We start from the raw sequence: 17,129 nt of genomic DNA, 5'->3' as shown, positions 1-17,129 counted from the left end.
CCATAAGGTTAACAGCTGATCTTTCAGCAGGAACTCTGCAAGCCAGAAAGGAGTGGCAGGACATATTTAAAGTGATGAAACGGAAAAACCTACAACCAAGATTACTCTACCCAGCAAGGATCTCATTCAAATTTGTTGGAGAAATTAAACCTTTTACAGACAAGCAAAAGCTAAGAGAATTCAGCATCACCAAACCAGCTTTGCAACAAATGCTAAAGGAACTTCTCTAAGCAGGAAACACAAGAGAAGGAGAAGACCTACAATAACAAACCCAAAACAATTAAGAAAATGGTAATAGGAACATACATATCGATAATTACCTTAAATGTAAATGGATTAAATGCTCCAACCAAAAGACATACACTGGCTGAATGGATACAAAAACAAGACCCATATATATGCTGTCTACAAGAGACCCACTTCAGACCTAGGGACACATACAGACTGAAAGTGAGGGGATGGAAAAATATATTCCATGCAAATGGAAATCAAAAGAAAGCTGGAGTAGCAATTCTCATATCAGACAAAATAGACTTTAAAACAAAGACTATTACAAGAGACAAAGAAGGACACTACATAATGATCAAGGGATCAAACCAAGAAGAAGATATAACAATTGTAAATATTTAGGCACCCAAAATAGGAGCTCTCAATACTTAAGGAAAATACTAACAGCCATAAAAGGGGAAATCGACAGTAACACAGTCATAGTATGAGACTTTAACACCCCACTTTCACCAACGGACAGATCATGCAAAATGAAAATAAATAAGGAAACACAAGCTTTAAATTATACATTAAATAAGATGGACTTAATCAATATTTATAGGACATTCCATCCAAAAACAACAGAATACACATTCTTCTCAAGTGCTCATGGAACATTCTCCCGGACAGATCATATCTTGGGTCACAAATCAAGCCTTGGTAAATTTAAGAAAATTGAAATCGTATCAAGTATCTTTTCTGACCACAATGCTATGAGACTAGATATCAATTACAGGAAAAAATCTGTAAAAAATACAAACACATGGAGGCTAAACAATACACTAGTTAATAACCAAGAGATCACTGAACAAATCAAAGAGGAAATCAAAAAATACCTAGAAACAAATGACAATGAAAACACGATGACCCAAAACCTATGGGATACAGCAAAGGCAGTTCTAAGATGGAAGTTTATAGCAATACAATCCTACCACAAGAAACAAGAAACATCTCAAATAAACAACCTAACCTTACACCTAAAGCAATTAGAGAAAGAAGAACCGAAAACCCCAAAGTTAGCAGAAGGAAAGAAATCATAAAGATCAGATCAGAAATAAATGAAAAAGAAATGAAGGAAACAATAGCAAAGATCAATAAATTGAAAAGCTGGTTCTTTGAGAACATAAACAAAATTGATAAACCATTAGCCAGACTCATCAAGAAAAAGAGGGAGAGGACTCAAATCAATGGAATTAGAAACGAAAAAAGGAGAAGTAACAACTGACACTGCAGAGATACAAAGGATCATGAGAGATTACTACAAGCAACTATATGCCAATAAACTGGACAATCTAGAAGAAATGGACAAATTCTTAGAAATGCACAACCTTCCGAGACTGAACAAGGAAGAAATAGAAAATATGAACAGACCAATCACAAGCACTGAAATTGAAACTGTGATTAAAAATCTCCCAACAAACAAAAGCCCAGGACAAGATGGCTTCACAGGTGAATTCTATCAAACATTTAGAGAAGAGCTAACACCTATATTTCTCAAACTCTTCCAAAATATAGCAGAGGGAGGAACACACCCACACTCATTGTACAAGGCCACCATCACCCTGATACCAAAACCAGACAAAGATGTCACAAAGAAAGAAAACTACAGGCCAATATCACTGATGAACATAGATGCAAAAATCCTCAACAAAATATTAGGAAACAGAATCCAACAGCACCTTAAAAGGATCATACACCATGATCAAGTGGGGTTTATCCCAGGAATGCAAGGATTCTTCAATATATGCAAATCAATCAGTGTGATCCACCATATTAACAAACTGAAGGAGAAAAACCATATGATCATCTCAGTAGATACAGAGAAAGCTTTCAACAAAATTCAACACCCATTTATGATAAAAACCATCCAGAAAGTAGGCATAGAGGGAAATTACCTCAACATGATAAAGGCCATATATGACAAACTCACAGCCAACATCGTCCTCAATGGTGAAAAACTGAAACCATTTCCACTAAGATCAGGAACAAGACAAGGTTGCCCACTCTCACCACTATTATTCAACATAGTTTTGGAAGTTTTAGCCACAGCAATCAGAGAAGAAAAAGAAATAAAAGGAATCCAAATCGGAAAAGAAGTAAATCTGTCACTGTTTGCAGATGACATGATACTATACATAGAGAATCCTGAAGATGCTACCAGAAAACTACTAGAGCTAATCAATGAATTTGGTAAAGTAGCAGCATACAAAATTAATGCACAGAAATCTCTTGCATTCCTATACACTAATGATGAAAATCTGAAAGTGAAATTAAGAAAACACTCCCATTTACCATTGCAACAAAAGGAATAAAATACCTAGGAATAAACCTACCTAAGGAGACAAAAGACCTGTATGCAGAAAATTATAAAACACTGATGAAAGAAATTAAAGTTGATAGAAATAGATGGAGAGGTATACCATGTTCTTGGATTGGAAGAATCAACATTGTGAAAATGACTCTACTACCCAAAGCAATCTACAGATTCAATGCAATCCCTATCAAACTACCACTGGCATTTTTCACAGAACTAGAACAAAAAATTTCACAATTTGTATGGAAACACAGAAGACCCCGAATAACCAAAGCAAACTTGAGAAAGAAAAACGGAGCTGGGGAAATTAGGCTCCCTGACCTCAGACTGTACTACAAAGCTACAGTAATCAAGACAGTACAGTACTGGCACAAATACAGAAATATAGATCAATGGCTCAGGATAGAAAGCCCAGAGATAAACACACACACATATGGTCACCTTATCTTTGATAAAGGAGGCAAGAATATACAGTGGAGAAAAGACAGCCTCTTCAATAAGTGATGCTGGGAAAACTGGACAGCTACATGTAAAAGAATGAAATTAGAACACTCCTTAACACCATTCACAAGAATAAACTCCAAATGGATTAAAGACCTAAATGTAAGGCCAGACACTATCAAACTCCTAGAGGAAAACCTAGTCAGAACACTCTATGACATAAATCACAGCAAGATCCTTTTTGACGCACCTCCTAGAGAAATGGAAATAAAAACAAAAATAAACAAATGGGACCTAATGAAACTTAAAAGCTTTTGCACAGCCAAGGAAACCAAGACGAAAAGATAACCCTCAGAATAGAAGAAAATATTTGCCAATGAAGCAACTGACAAAGGATTAATCTCCAAAATTTACAAGCAACTCATGCAACTCAATTTTAGAAAAACAAAGAACCCAATCCAAAAATGGGCAGAAGACCTAAATAGACATTTCTCCAAAGAAGATATACAGATTGCCAACAAACACATGAAAGAATGCTCAACATCATTAATCATTAGAGAAATTTAAATCAAAACTACAGTGAGATATCATCTCACACTGGTCCGAATGGCCATCATCAAAAATTCTACAAACAATAAATGCTGGAGAGGGTGTGGAGAAAAGGGAACCCTCTTGCACTGTGGGTGGGAATGTAAATTGATACAGCCACTATGGAGAATAGTATGGAGGTTCCTTAAAAAACTAAAAATAGAACTACCATACGACCCAGCAATCCCACTACTGGGCATATACCCTGAGAAAACCATAATTCAAAAAGAGTCATATACCACAATGTTCATTGCAGCTGTATTTACCATAGCCAGGACATGGAAGCAACCTAAGTGTCTATCAACAGATGGATGGATAAAGAAGATGTGGCACATATATACAATGGAATATTGCTCAGCCATAAAAAGAAACGAAATTGAGTTATTTTAGTGAGGTGGATGGACCTAGAATCTGTCACACAGTGAAGTAAGTCAGAAAGAGAAAAACAAATACCATATGCTAACACATATATATGGAATCTACAAAAAAAAAAAAAAGTCATGAAGAACCTAGGGGCATAATGGGAATAAAGACACAGACCTACTAGAGAATGGACTTGAGGACACGGGGAGGGGGAAGGGGAAGCTGGGACAAAGTGAGAGAGTGGCATGGACATATATACAGTACCAAATGTAAAACTGATAGGTAGTTGGAAGCAGCTGCATAGCACAGGGAGATCAGCTCAGTGCTTTGTGACCACCTGGAGGTGTGGGATAGGGAGGGTGGGAGGGAGGGAGATGCAAGAGTGAAGAGATATGGGGATATATGTATATGTATAACTGATTCACTTTGTTATAAAGCAGAAACTAACACACCACTGTAGAGCAATTATACTCCAATTAAGATGTAAAAAATAAATAATTAAATGAAAAATAAAATAAAATACATAATACTGAAATGTAAAAAAAAAAAACAAAGAAAATGCTGATATTCCTTAGATATAGTTAAGAATAAGTTTGAAAGGTTCTTGGCCAGATAAGCACAAAAACGAAGAGTAAACATTTAAAAACTTTAATAGCAGTTTGTCAGTGATTTTAAGTCTGTTGAATTCAATTTAAAAGTAAAATGGGGACTTGTATTTTTAACATCTTTCTTCCCCATTCTTTTTAGAACTACTTTGCTAAAGCCACCAATAATCTCTTAACTGTAGAATCCAATACACACTCCATAATGCTTTTCTTCAAAGCTATGTTGAATTTGACATCCCTGTACTCTCTGAGGCAAACACTCACTCCTGGTTCTCCTCCCATTCAAACTCCTGACTCTTTTTCCTCTATCCTCCTCTTAAAAGATAATATTCTTCAGGACTCCCTGACTTTGAGCCTCTCCTCTTCTTACTCTCATGTAACTCTTCAATAATTGCCAGTATGACAACCCTCAAATCTTTATTTCCAGCATAGACGGCCTTCTGAACTCCATTTCGTGGGGTGTTTCTCTACCTAGATATCCCCCCAGGCACTGCAAACTCATATGTTTACCTGAAAACCTAGTGAATTTGCACTAGCTAACTTGGTGAATGGGATGACTGAGTACTAGTCTGCAAAACCAAAAAACCTGAAAATTATTTTAGGCTCTTCCTTTTCCCTCTTCCTCCACATCTACACATTGAAGGGCTATCAATTCAACCTTCTACCAGGGAAATTTAAATTTTGATATTCAAAAGGAAAGAATAATAAAAATTTTCATGCATCTTAACAGCTTTTTAGGGTAGTGCATAAGCTCCTCAAGTCAAACCACAAAGGTAGTAATACACCTTACCTAAGGGCAAATCTCACATCTATTGACAAAAAATACTCAAAAAAACAAAAAAAGAATGTATGGACACCAAGGGGTGAAAGCGGCGGGGGGTGGTGGTGGTGGAGTGATGAATTGCGAGATTGGGATTGACATGTATACACTGATGTGTATAAAATGGATGACTAATAAGAAAATAAATAAATAGATAAATAAACATTAAAAAATACAATAAACAGTAAAAGTATGAAGATGTAAAATAGGACATCAAAATCACAAAATGTGGGTAAGGGGAGTATAAAAATGTAGATCTTTTAGAATGTGTTTGAACTTGAACGACTATCAGTTTTAAGCAAGTAGATTTAGTTATGGGTCAACATACTTAACCCCATGGTAACCACAAATCAAAAACATACAACAGACTCACACAAACCAAAAAGAAAGGAACTCAAACATACGACAAAAGAAAATCATCAGACCACAAAAGGAAAAACAAACAAAAAGAAATGAACAAAGAAGAACTACAAAAACAACTGGGAAAACAAGGATTAAAATTCCCTGCAAACAAAAGTCCAGAACTGGATGGCTTCACTGGGGAATACTACCAAACATATAAAGAATTTATACCTATCCTTCTCAAACTATTCCAAAAGACTGAAAAGGAGGGAACACTCCCAAATTCATTCTACGAGGCCACCATCACCCTGATATCAAAACCAGACAAAGATACTACAAAAAAAGAAAATTACAGGCCAGTGTCTTTGATGAATATGGATGCAAAAATACTCAACAAAATATTAGCAAACTGAATCCAACAATACATAAAAGGGATCATATACCATGATCAAGTTGGATTCATTCCAGGGTTGCAAGCATGGCTCAACATATGCAGATCAATCAATGTGATGTACCACATCAACAAAAGAAAAGACAAAAACCATGATCATCTCAATAGATACAGAAAAAGCATTTGACAAATTCAACATCCATTCATAATAAAAACTCTCATCAAAGTGGGTATAGAGAGAATATATCTCAACATAAAAAAGGCCATTTACAAAAAAAAAAAAAAAGAAAGAAACTGAAGTAAAAACAAGTTAAACATTCCCAAGGGCACACGGCAAGTATATGGGAAAGATGGGATTAGAAACCAGCAGAAAAAATAAAACAGTAAATAATACAATTTAAATGATAAAGTCTAAATGTGCATATTTTTAAAGAATAACATATAAGAATCTCAGCACATCATTTTCCCAAGTTTGGTGTCAAACATAAGCATCAGTTGTTTTTCTTACAAGGTATGAAAAAACATTTTTAAAAGAAAAATTATGTTAGATAAAAAAATCATGAATATTTATGCTACTTCTAATTTATGGTAGAAGTCCTTGTTCTTTATGTTTTGATTTACTTAATCTAAAAATAAACTCCTAGCTATATTCTTCTCGTAAGAAATGTGATATCCAAAAACCTTGAAAGATAAAGAAGTGCTCTTTAAACATTTACTACTAATACTGTATCTCTGTTTGCTGTTGAAATACAGTCAGTCTATGATTACCATAGCAATAAATATGCTAAATATTTCTCATTTGCTAATATATTTTATGAAAGTCTCTCATTCTGACAGCTTAAAAGGAACCTAAATTTCTCATTCTCAAATTCAATAAGGGAAATAGCCAGAGCTGATAGATTTACATGATATAAGATTTGCTAAAAAGTAATGAAATCGTATTTCAAGGCTATATAATTTGCTCTTACCAGAATGAATATGTATATGTAAGTTACAAAATATCTTTACTCTTGTTGAATTAAATAATTTTTATACCCCCATTGATAGTGAGGGTGCTAATATTTTTGATGATTATATACTTCTCACATTGATAGATGAAAAAGATCATTCATCAAAAAAATCTTGTTATACAAATTAATACAAAAGAAAAATTATAGTTTAAAGTACTAAGTTTTTTGTCAATCTATATGTTGGAGAAAAAAAAATAAGACCCTGAAAAATAACATCAAAAAAATGAATTTTGTGGCACATATTTTATCACTGTGTATATTATGGTAATTAACACATACTGTTTATTAACTGGGTTAACAAATATTTAGGTAGCTACTGTGTACTAGGCCCTGTGTGGTTATGAACAAAATATAGGAATCGACCTTATAGAGCTTATGGTCGCTGATAGGGCATCAGGAAAAACAACACAAAACAAAAACTCTACTCCTATGGGAGAGGCAGGAATACACGCTATGTTCAGCATTGTATCTGGAGAAAGGGCAAGAACACTTGAAAAGGCCACTTCCCTGATACTGAGTTCACAGTGCCTGCCTGAGACTGAGGTTCAGTCAGAACCTCAGGAGATAGTTCACTCTCCCATCCCCTCAATACCACACATAACAAAATAACAGTCAAATATAGCAGGGAGAGCTGAAAGACAGAGATGCTCTCTGGAGAGCAGTGTAGAGGGATAAACCAAAGTAAAGAGTTGATCAGATATTGAGATGAACCCTCTGACATATTAAGCAGCATCCAAAACACTCAAAATCAGATGAGATTAACATAACTCACACTCTATAGAACTAACCAAAGGAAAGGCTTGCTCATCTCCAGACATAAACAAAAACGTATGTATTTACTGTGCTATTCAACTTGTCCAGCATTCAATGAAAGATTATGACTTATATAGAATGGCTTAAATGGCAAGAAAACACAGTCTGGAGAGATAAAGCAATCATCAGAATGAGACAGCTACGTATGACAGAGTTGTTGGGGCTATCAGACAGGGATCACTGGTAGACTCTGCACAGCTATGGAAAGAATCATGAAATTGGAGACAGGTCATTAGAAACTAATTGAACTGAAACAGTAAGATTAAAGAAAAGTGGAAAAACAGTATCCAAGAGCTGCAGGAAAGTATCAAACAGTGTAAAACCACACTAAAGTGTCAATGGAAACCACGGGGTATGTAGTAACAATGAAGCCCTCCACCCGGTCAGTGGGATGGTAACAGAAGAGGCCTCGTGGGAAGCCTGAATTTACACCCCTGCCCAGCGGTAATGAGGAACCTCTCACCTGTGGGTGATAACAGACGCTGAGCAGGGAAACTGGGAACTTTCACCAAAACTTGGAAGTACCGAGGTGTTATACCCCTCCATCTCCTGAGGTAGTGTCAGAGACAGCCAGATAAAACAAAAGTTTTAAATGAGATCCAGAGTCTTATAACATAATGCCTCAGATGTTCAAATTTCAATAAAAAAAAATCATACATCATACCAAGAACCTGGAAAATCTCAACTTGAATGAGAAAAAATCATTAACAGACATTAGTACTGAGATGACAAACATGTTGGAATTATCTGACAAGGATTTTAAAGATACCGTCATAAAAATATTTCAACAAGCAATTACAAACACTTGAAACAATGGAAAAAATAGAAATTCTCAATAAGAAACAGAAAATCTCAATAAAGAAAGAAAATATATGCAAAATAATCTAACAGAATTGTAGAAGTGAAAAGAACAATAAGTAAAAATTGAAAAAAAAATCAGTGCATGGGCTTGATGGCAGAATATAGGGGACAGAGGGGGGAAAATTCATTGCACTTGAAGATAGAACAATAGAAATGACCCAATGAACAACAGAAAGAAAATAGGTGGAAAGAAATGAACAGAGCCTCTGGGACTTGTGAGATGAGCACGGAAGGTCCAACATGTGTGTCACTGGAGTCCTAGATAAGAGGAGAAAGAGATGAAGGCTGAAAAGGCACTAGAAGGAATAATGGCAACAGTTATGAACTTACAGATTCAAGGAAGTAAGCAAACACCAAACAAGATAAACTCAAAGCAATTCATGCCAAGATACATCATAGTGAAACTTCTGAAAGCAGAAGACAGAGAAAATCTTAGAAGCAGTCACGGTAAATAACCCTTTACCTATGGGGGAAAAACCAGATTTCTCAGAAGAAACCATTAAACTGATAGGACATGGCTCAACATTTTTCAAGTGCTGGGGAAAAAAAAGATTTGTCTAGAATTCTATTTCAAGCAAAATTATCCCTCAAGAATGATGCGAAAATGAAGACATTCTGAGATAAAAGAAAACTAAGAGATTTTGTCAGCAGTAGACCTATGCTAAAAGAAGGCTAACAAAAGTTCTCCTAAAAGAAAGAAATTAATTTTAAAAAATAAATCTTAGAACATGAAGAAAGAAGGAAGCAAAGAAAGGGGGGGAATGTGGATATCATAGACTTTCCTTCTCCTGAGTTTTCTAAATTATGTTTGATAGTTTAAGCACAAATTATAATGCTGTCCAATGAGGTTCTCAAGTGTCATAGAGAAAATATTTAGATAGTTCTGTTAGAAATAGATGACAGCACAGGGATGTAAAGGTGGGTTTCTATACCAACTGGATTGGTTTAATGGCGACACCAGTAGACTATGTTATGTATACGTGTGGTTTTACTATTTGATAGCGCCAAATTGTTTTCTAAATGAGGTATAATAGCTTCTATTTCTTTACATTCTCATCATACTTGTACTGTTAGACTTTTAATTTTTGCTAGTCTAATAAGTGTGAAAATATATTGCTTAATCATTTTAAGATGCACATCCCAGATGACCATAAATTTAGGCATCTTTTCATGTGTTGATTGGTTATAGTTTCTCCTCATGTGGATGTCTGTTGAATCATCCTACTTTCTAATATATGGGGGAAGCGTATTTATTGCCTGGGTGCTATGAATGCACTGGTAGCTCTAGGATCTGAAAAATAAGTTTGGGATCATTAAGAATTTGCATAAAGTTCTTGTATTCCTGAACACCAGGCCCCTGTACCTCACACTGGCATTCACAGAAACATCACATATTTCCTGATGAAACTAATGCTTCTTTAAGGTTACATGATCCTGTTGGTTAATGGATTATTTTAATCCTGTGCAAATTATATTACAACATATGATTAATGATCTTGAAGAAAATGAAGGAACCCTGAACTGGTGCTATCACTAAGAAAAGAACAGGCATGGTAAACGGTCTAAGCTTATCAGTTAAAAGGGGAATACAGTTCAATTGGTTACAAAACCATGTCCCAAGTATATGCTGTCTACAAGAAATTCACTTTAAATATAAAGACACAGATAGGTTATAAAAAGAAAAAAGAGGATGGAGAAAGAATGCCATGAAAAACATGAGCAAAAGAAAACTGGGGTTAGCTATATTAATTTCAACCAAATAAGATAGTTATGACCTGAATATTTCTGTGCCCCACCTTCCCAAATTCGTATGTTGACACATTAACCCTTAATGTGAGTAGTTGGAGATGAGGCCTTTGGGAGATAATTAGGCTTAAATTAGGTCATCAGAGTGAGGCCTCATGATGTGATCAGTGGCCTTATAAGAAGAGGAAGATCTCCCCGCCTACCCCTACCCCAAGCATAGAGGAAAAGCCACATAAGGACAAGGAAGGCAGCTATCTGCAAGCCAGAAAAAGAGTCCCCACCAGAACCCAATCATGTTGGCACTCTTGTCTCAGACTTCCAGCCTCCAGGACTATGAGAAACAAATTTCTACTGTTTGAGCCACCCAGTCTGTGGTATTTTGTTATGGCAGCCTGAGCTGGTTAAGACAATGATGTAACCAGAAATCTTAAACAAAAACTAAATTCACAACCAAGATTCAATAATCAATTAAGAAAAGCCAAATCATAAAAGAAGCACCATATTAAACACAATGTATTCCCTTCAAAGAAACAGAGTTAAAAGCAGAAAAATTTAGATATTATTAATAACCTCAGAGAGATGCAAGAGAATTTTGTATCAATAAAAAGTTAACCTGAGATTTTGGAAATTAGAATTTGGTCATGGAGATTAAAATGATATAGTATGTGAGCTGAATAACAAAAAGGTGCAGCTGAAGAGCACATTTGTTAGCTCAAAAATCAAGTCAAGGAACTACCCTAGAAAGTACTGCAAATGACAACTTGTAGAAAGCATGAGATAAAATTGAAAAGAAACAGAGGGCATATCAGGAACTTTAAATATCTACCTAATTGAATTTCCAAAAGAAGAAACATCTGTGGTTATATAATGTGAAGCAATAGACATGGAAACTTTCTGTAACTTAAGACAGACATTATCTCTTGTTCGGCCTTCCAAGTTCCTGATTTGACATATCCGCCACAACATATCTGGTCTTCAGTGCCTGAGAGCCATCAGCAATACCTGAAAGTTCTTGGAGCTGTCATTCAGTTCTCAGGTTGAAAAAGGAAGAGCTTTGTAGACACCTACATTGTACCACCTGGGATGATACCATCTATGAAGTTTATCTAGAAAAAGCAGTAGAAGATTTACCAAAATAAGTGTGTGTGTGAGTCTGTGTGTATCTCCAAATATAGTTGTTAGATGTTAATGCAACATCTGCTATTTTTTTTTATTATAAAAAAATATTCTCTAAGTAGAATCCCAGATGACTGATTATGGAAAGCAGCACAGAACAGATGGAGAGAGGAAATGGGCAGATGTGAAAGTTGTCTTGGTGGGCAGGGAATATACATATTAATTAACTTGGGGTAATAAAAATATACCTTTTAATATTTAAAGGTGATCACTTATATAATAGATATAGGATATATTTTTGCCTATTTAAAAAAAATCTATTCTATTCCTATCTTTTTATCTAGTTACTTTATAGGAATTCTCTATATAATCTGTAGATAGACTTTTTTCTTACTGACTTTAAAATTGCAAATACCTTGTCCCATTCTATGGACTGTGTTTTAATTCTCAGTGAAGTGTGCTTCATCCAACAGAAATCTTTCATTTTTATTCATACAAATAGACCATGTTTTGCTTTAGATTTTTGCTTTGGAGTTTTAAGAATTTCCTCCTCATGACAATGTCATGAACATATTCACCTAGATTTTTATAACATTATGGTTCTGCTATTCATAATCAGGTCCACAATAAACCTGGATATTTATCTTTACATATTGTATGACTTATTTTTCTCCAAGCCATCTACAAAAGAATCCTTTCTTGCCTCACATGAATTGAATTATCATTTTTATAATGTATTAAGTTTCCACATACACATGATATGTCTCTCTCTCCATTGGTCTTTTTCTCCACTCATGTGCCAGTACCACAGTATATGACAAAGGACAAAAGGTAATTCTCAAGGAAGTGACAAATAAGAAGGGTTGACGCATACCTGCAGAAACCCAAATTTACTAACAATCAGAGAAGAAAACTCAAATTTACTAGTTGTCAGAAAAACCCAAGTAAAACAATGAGATGCGACTTTTATTCACATAGAGAAAAGGTCTGAAAAGATGCAGAACGAACTGAAAATAGTGGTCAAAGGCTTCTGAAAATGAGAATAGAATGAAGGGTATTATCAAGGGTAACTTTTGTTTAGTCTGTATTCTTTGAATTTCTTAAAGTGTTGATATTTGACTTGGCTTGATTACATGTAACATGAGATTAAGTCAGAGTCTCTCTCTCTCTATCACCCCCTCCCGTGCCCCAACTCATTCTCCCTCTAAACCACTCTAGTATGTAAGACTAACACCTATTTTCTCTATATTTACAACCGCTTGCCTCCTGGAAGCTCTCCATAACCTCCTGACTTGTTTAAGTCATAGCATTCTCTTCGGATCTTACAAACACAGCCAATCTCTCACTAGATTGGGACTATGGGTTTACAAGTCTTTTCCCCTGTTAAACTGCAAACTCCCTAAGAAGATGCTGTCAGTCAGCATGTTGCTAAAGTGTAGTGCCTGATACATGTATACGTGTTAAAAAAACATGTAACAAATCAATATAAGGACACATGAATAAAGGAGTGAATCAATGAAACAATGCCTTTAAAAATAGGAAAGACAGTTTAGATCTTTTGGCATGGTAGGAAATAGAGAGTCATAAAATGTCCTTGATTAGAGGAAAAACAATAAAACAACTGCTTTGGCCAGTGGGTAGGAATCACTGGAAGCAAGTCTAGAGCTTGCCACCATAGATGGACTTCAACTACTGATGGGAAAATAATGAAAATTTAGGTGAGGATACCTGACACATTCATAAGGAAAACATCAACAGGATTTGAACTGCATTTCCCTATTTGACTCCAAGCTCCATGAAGGCAATGACTTTATTGGATTTGACTTTACTGTATATACCAGGCCTAGCCCAGGACCTAAACATAAGTGGTCAATATATATAATTATTGAACACTGACTGGAAGAATGGATAGACTGACTGGAAGATGGACAAAATAATAATCAATAAAAATTCAATCAATTTCTGTAGATAGGCAATGATATAAAATTATGGTATAATAATAACTAAAATATTTTGAGTATGGAATAAAGGAAAGTATTACTGTCATTGAAAAGCATGTTTTGTCTGGAAATAGAAATAAAGAGTAGATGTTGTACTAAGGTGTTAGTGATTCACCCAAGGCATTCACTTCTTGGATAGCTGGAGGTAAAGGGTTGAACTGAGCATGAGAGAACCAGACCAAAGACATGGATTTACAAGTTGCCCATGAGCTAAGTCTAAGGAGACTCCAGACTAAATGGAACAAAACTTTATGTGCTGTTCAGAACTACATCACAAAACTAAGGAAACATTACCTCAAAATAATTAAAAGAAACTAAAGTAAAACAAATCTAAGGATGGGATATATTCTGGAATACATTAGAAAATACGACAATTCTTAGGATGACATTTCTAAATAACAATTTGGCTGCACTTTGGAAAAGCAAGAACCAATTCTCCATGATACATTAGCAAAAACATCTAGTGAAAGAAATGTTTATAAGTCATATACTCAATATACAAAAATGTTTGCAGTAAAACATTCAGAGATCCTATATCTTATAAAACTTAAAAATAAATTTATAGAGTCCCACAGAGGATAGATACATAAAAGCAAGCAGAATTCTACTAAAATCTATAAAGAGGTATGTTAGCTGGTGTCAAATTATACCCTTTTGGAGAACTTAAATTACCATAGTATTTCTTCAAAAATGCAATTTTTATATGTGCATATACATAACACCATAGGCATAAAACATTCAACATGAAAAAAAAGCTACAATACAATTTGTAGAATGAGAAAGTATAAGATGAATTTCAAAGACTCCTTTTTCATTTCAAGAACTCATTTGAATTTTCTTGGAAGAATAGCTTGATTATTTTATAGGTACATTCTAACTTTTTACAATAAATGCTATCCTAAAAATTCCTATAAATTTAATCATATACTAAGAAAGTACTATGTAAAAGAATTATTGTAAATTCCTTTTAAAAAATGTAATGTTTGTCTTATTACCAAAGTGTGAACATTGATAATATCTATGAAAATTTTCTCATAATCCCATATCTAATTTTGTTTGAAAATATAAGCTCACCATTGTTTCCATGTTACTGTGAATTATTTGTTACACAAAACAATTCAGTACGAAAGATAATCCTCTCATACTTTAAAAGCTCTTCTGAGAAAATCCAAATTTGCATTTATGTCTATGTGTGGCAATGCATTTAACACATCCCTTTTGAGTTAACATTAAAATCCATTTGTTTTATAACATCAATAAGGTAGTAATTCATTTGTTTGTTTTCTAATATTTCAAACTTAGATTAAAACTTTCACATCTTAAAAGGCAATGGAATATTTGTTTTTGGGCTTAGTTCAGTGAGGTGAAGGTCAAAAAAGGAAAATGCTGTGTCATCACGTTTTCCTCCACTAACGGAAAATATGGTCTTGTGCTTCTGTGATGAGAGGCAGGTGAGGGTCAGTATTGAAAACAAAATCCAAAGTCAGGCATTTCTACCAAGATCCGGGGCAGTCGCAATATTCATCACTAAAGGACCAAGCAACTTAATTAACATTTCACTCCAAAGATGTTTCAAGCGTTCAGTGAAATTCACAAGAACATTTTCCACTTAAATAAAAATGTAAAAATTACCCCCCAAAACTCCTAAATGATTAAATTTCTATTATTTATTATATTCAAACATAGAATGTTATGGATAGAGACATGAAAGAAGGAATTAATTTCCTGCATAGGTAGCCAACTGGAATCCATATGTTCTCTGCACGAAACTTATATGTACAACCTATTGTATAAAATAAATTGGTAGCTGATAATATGTAATACAAATGCACAAAGTGCCCCAAGTTTTTTTTTAATTTTAGTAATATAAAAAAGTGACTTTGAGTCCAAACCTTAAGAATATTTCATATTTCGCATTGAGTTTAGACGCATTTCTCTCCGCTGTCCTTGACAGCTTCTCAAGTAGTCATGAAAGCATTACAGATACAGAATTCACACTCTTCTGGAATCTATGACAGTATGGAAAATGTTAAATGCATTTAACTCCATTATATAATAGCTCAAATTTACTGAAGATTGTTTTTCCAAAGAAATAAATTTCTTGTTTTCAAATAAGAGACAATAATTCCAACCTGCCAATGGAAGGAAGGTACGAGGTGGTTAAAGGTAACATGTTCAGAGGAAGCAGATTTCTGAGACTCAGGGTTACAGATGTCTTAAGAGATTCAGCAGCAAGAAAAATAGTCCCCCCTCTGCATGGAAGCTAATGGTTTACCTTCAGCACAAAGTCTCTGAGGGGCCACGCATCATCCTTCTTAGTCCCATAAAACATAAGAGAAAGAAAATTTATACTGCTGCTCCCAGCATAGATGGGGTAGAGTGGAGCAGAATAAATGGAGAAAACAACTAATAGAGATGAGGAGGCAAAAAAAAAGGAAATACACTTCACCACCAGGAAAAGAATGAATGTATTTTAAGTTCTCCAGTCCATCCACTTTCCTACATGTGCTTTAAAATGGAAAATAATCACTTCTCTGCCACCCTATGCCATCTTCTGAATGTATTTTTAAGTAATATGTTTTCCTAAATTGACAGGTACCTCTGTGTGACCACCTAGCTGGAGTACATCTAGTAAGTAAAATCATTTAAAAATAAGGTTGATTTTAAACAATTAATACAGAAGCAACATGTACTTTAAGAATGTTTATAAATCAATATTTGCTTTACAAACAGGTGACTTTTCCAATTCTCAATTCAAAGCCTTATACTATTGGCATTGCTTTTCTGATGAACAGGAGGAGAAAGCTATTGGAGACATTTAAGTTTATTTGTCTTTGCAGGAGTCATCTTGTCTTATGTAAATATAAACTAATCTCAAGTAGAGATTCTGGAAAATTATTCTATGCAGCAAAGATATCCTTACAATGTTCAAAAAGAAGATATACAAATTTTGGTCACCAATATTGAAATCTTCACATATAAATGATAAAGTCTCTCTTTTATCAGCATTTGGAAATGCTGAACTTTTAATAAACGGTTACCATGGTAGGGCAGATGGTAACTAAAGCATTAAAAAAAAAAAGTTGAAGAAATTTAAGTTTCTGAATTCCTTAATCAGAAGTTACATATCATGTAACTTACGTATGCAACTTACAACTTACATATGCAACTTACATAATTGTGGAATTACACATGCAACTTACATATCCTGCTCATGGAAATGGCCCAGATTGTTATCTGTGCTGGAAGGATCTCTCCCCCTCAGTGGTGTGGTGAGCAGAATCCTAATTGGCTCTAGCAGGAAAGATTTCATTCCAAGTATTCTTCTTCCACTGTGTCAGTGCTGTTGGCATAGGTCATTACTGTCTCTAAATCTCAAGTTTTCCTTTTGTAAGTCAGACTGTTAATAGTTCTACAAGGTTATTGTAGATTCATAAATATTGAATCATATA

At 34.6% G+C, this 17,129-nt stretch overlaps 1 protein-coding gene across 1 annotated transcript in view; it reads right to left on the bottom strand.

The window, feature by feature from the left end:
- CCDC102B (coiled-coil domain containing 102B) overlaps nt 1-17,129 on the bottom strand; it is a 222,068-nt gene that overhangs the window by 56,347 nt on the left and 148,592 nt on the right. The window lies entirely within an intron of this gene.

The sequence above is a fragment of the Balaenoptera musculus genome, chromosome 14 (assembly GCF_009873245.2).
Source record: "Balaenoptera musculus isolate JJ_BM4_2016_0621 chromosome 14, mBalMus1.pri.v3, whole genome shotgun sequence".
Lineage (NCBI taxonomy): Eukaryota > Metazoa > Chordata > Mammalia > Artiodactyla > Balaenopteridae > Balaenoptera > Balaenoptera musculus.
This window is presented reverse-complemented; position numbering and strand designations above follow the sequence as displayed.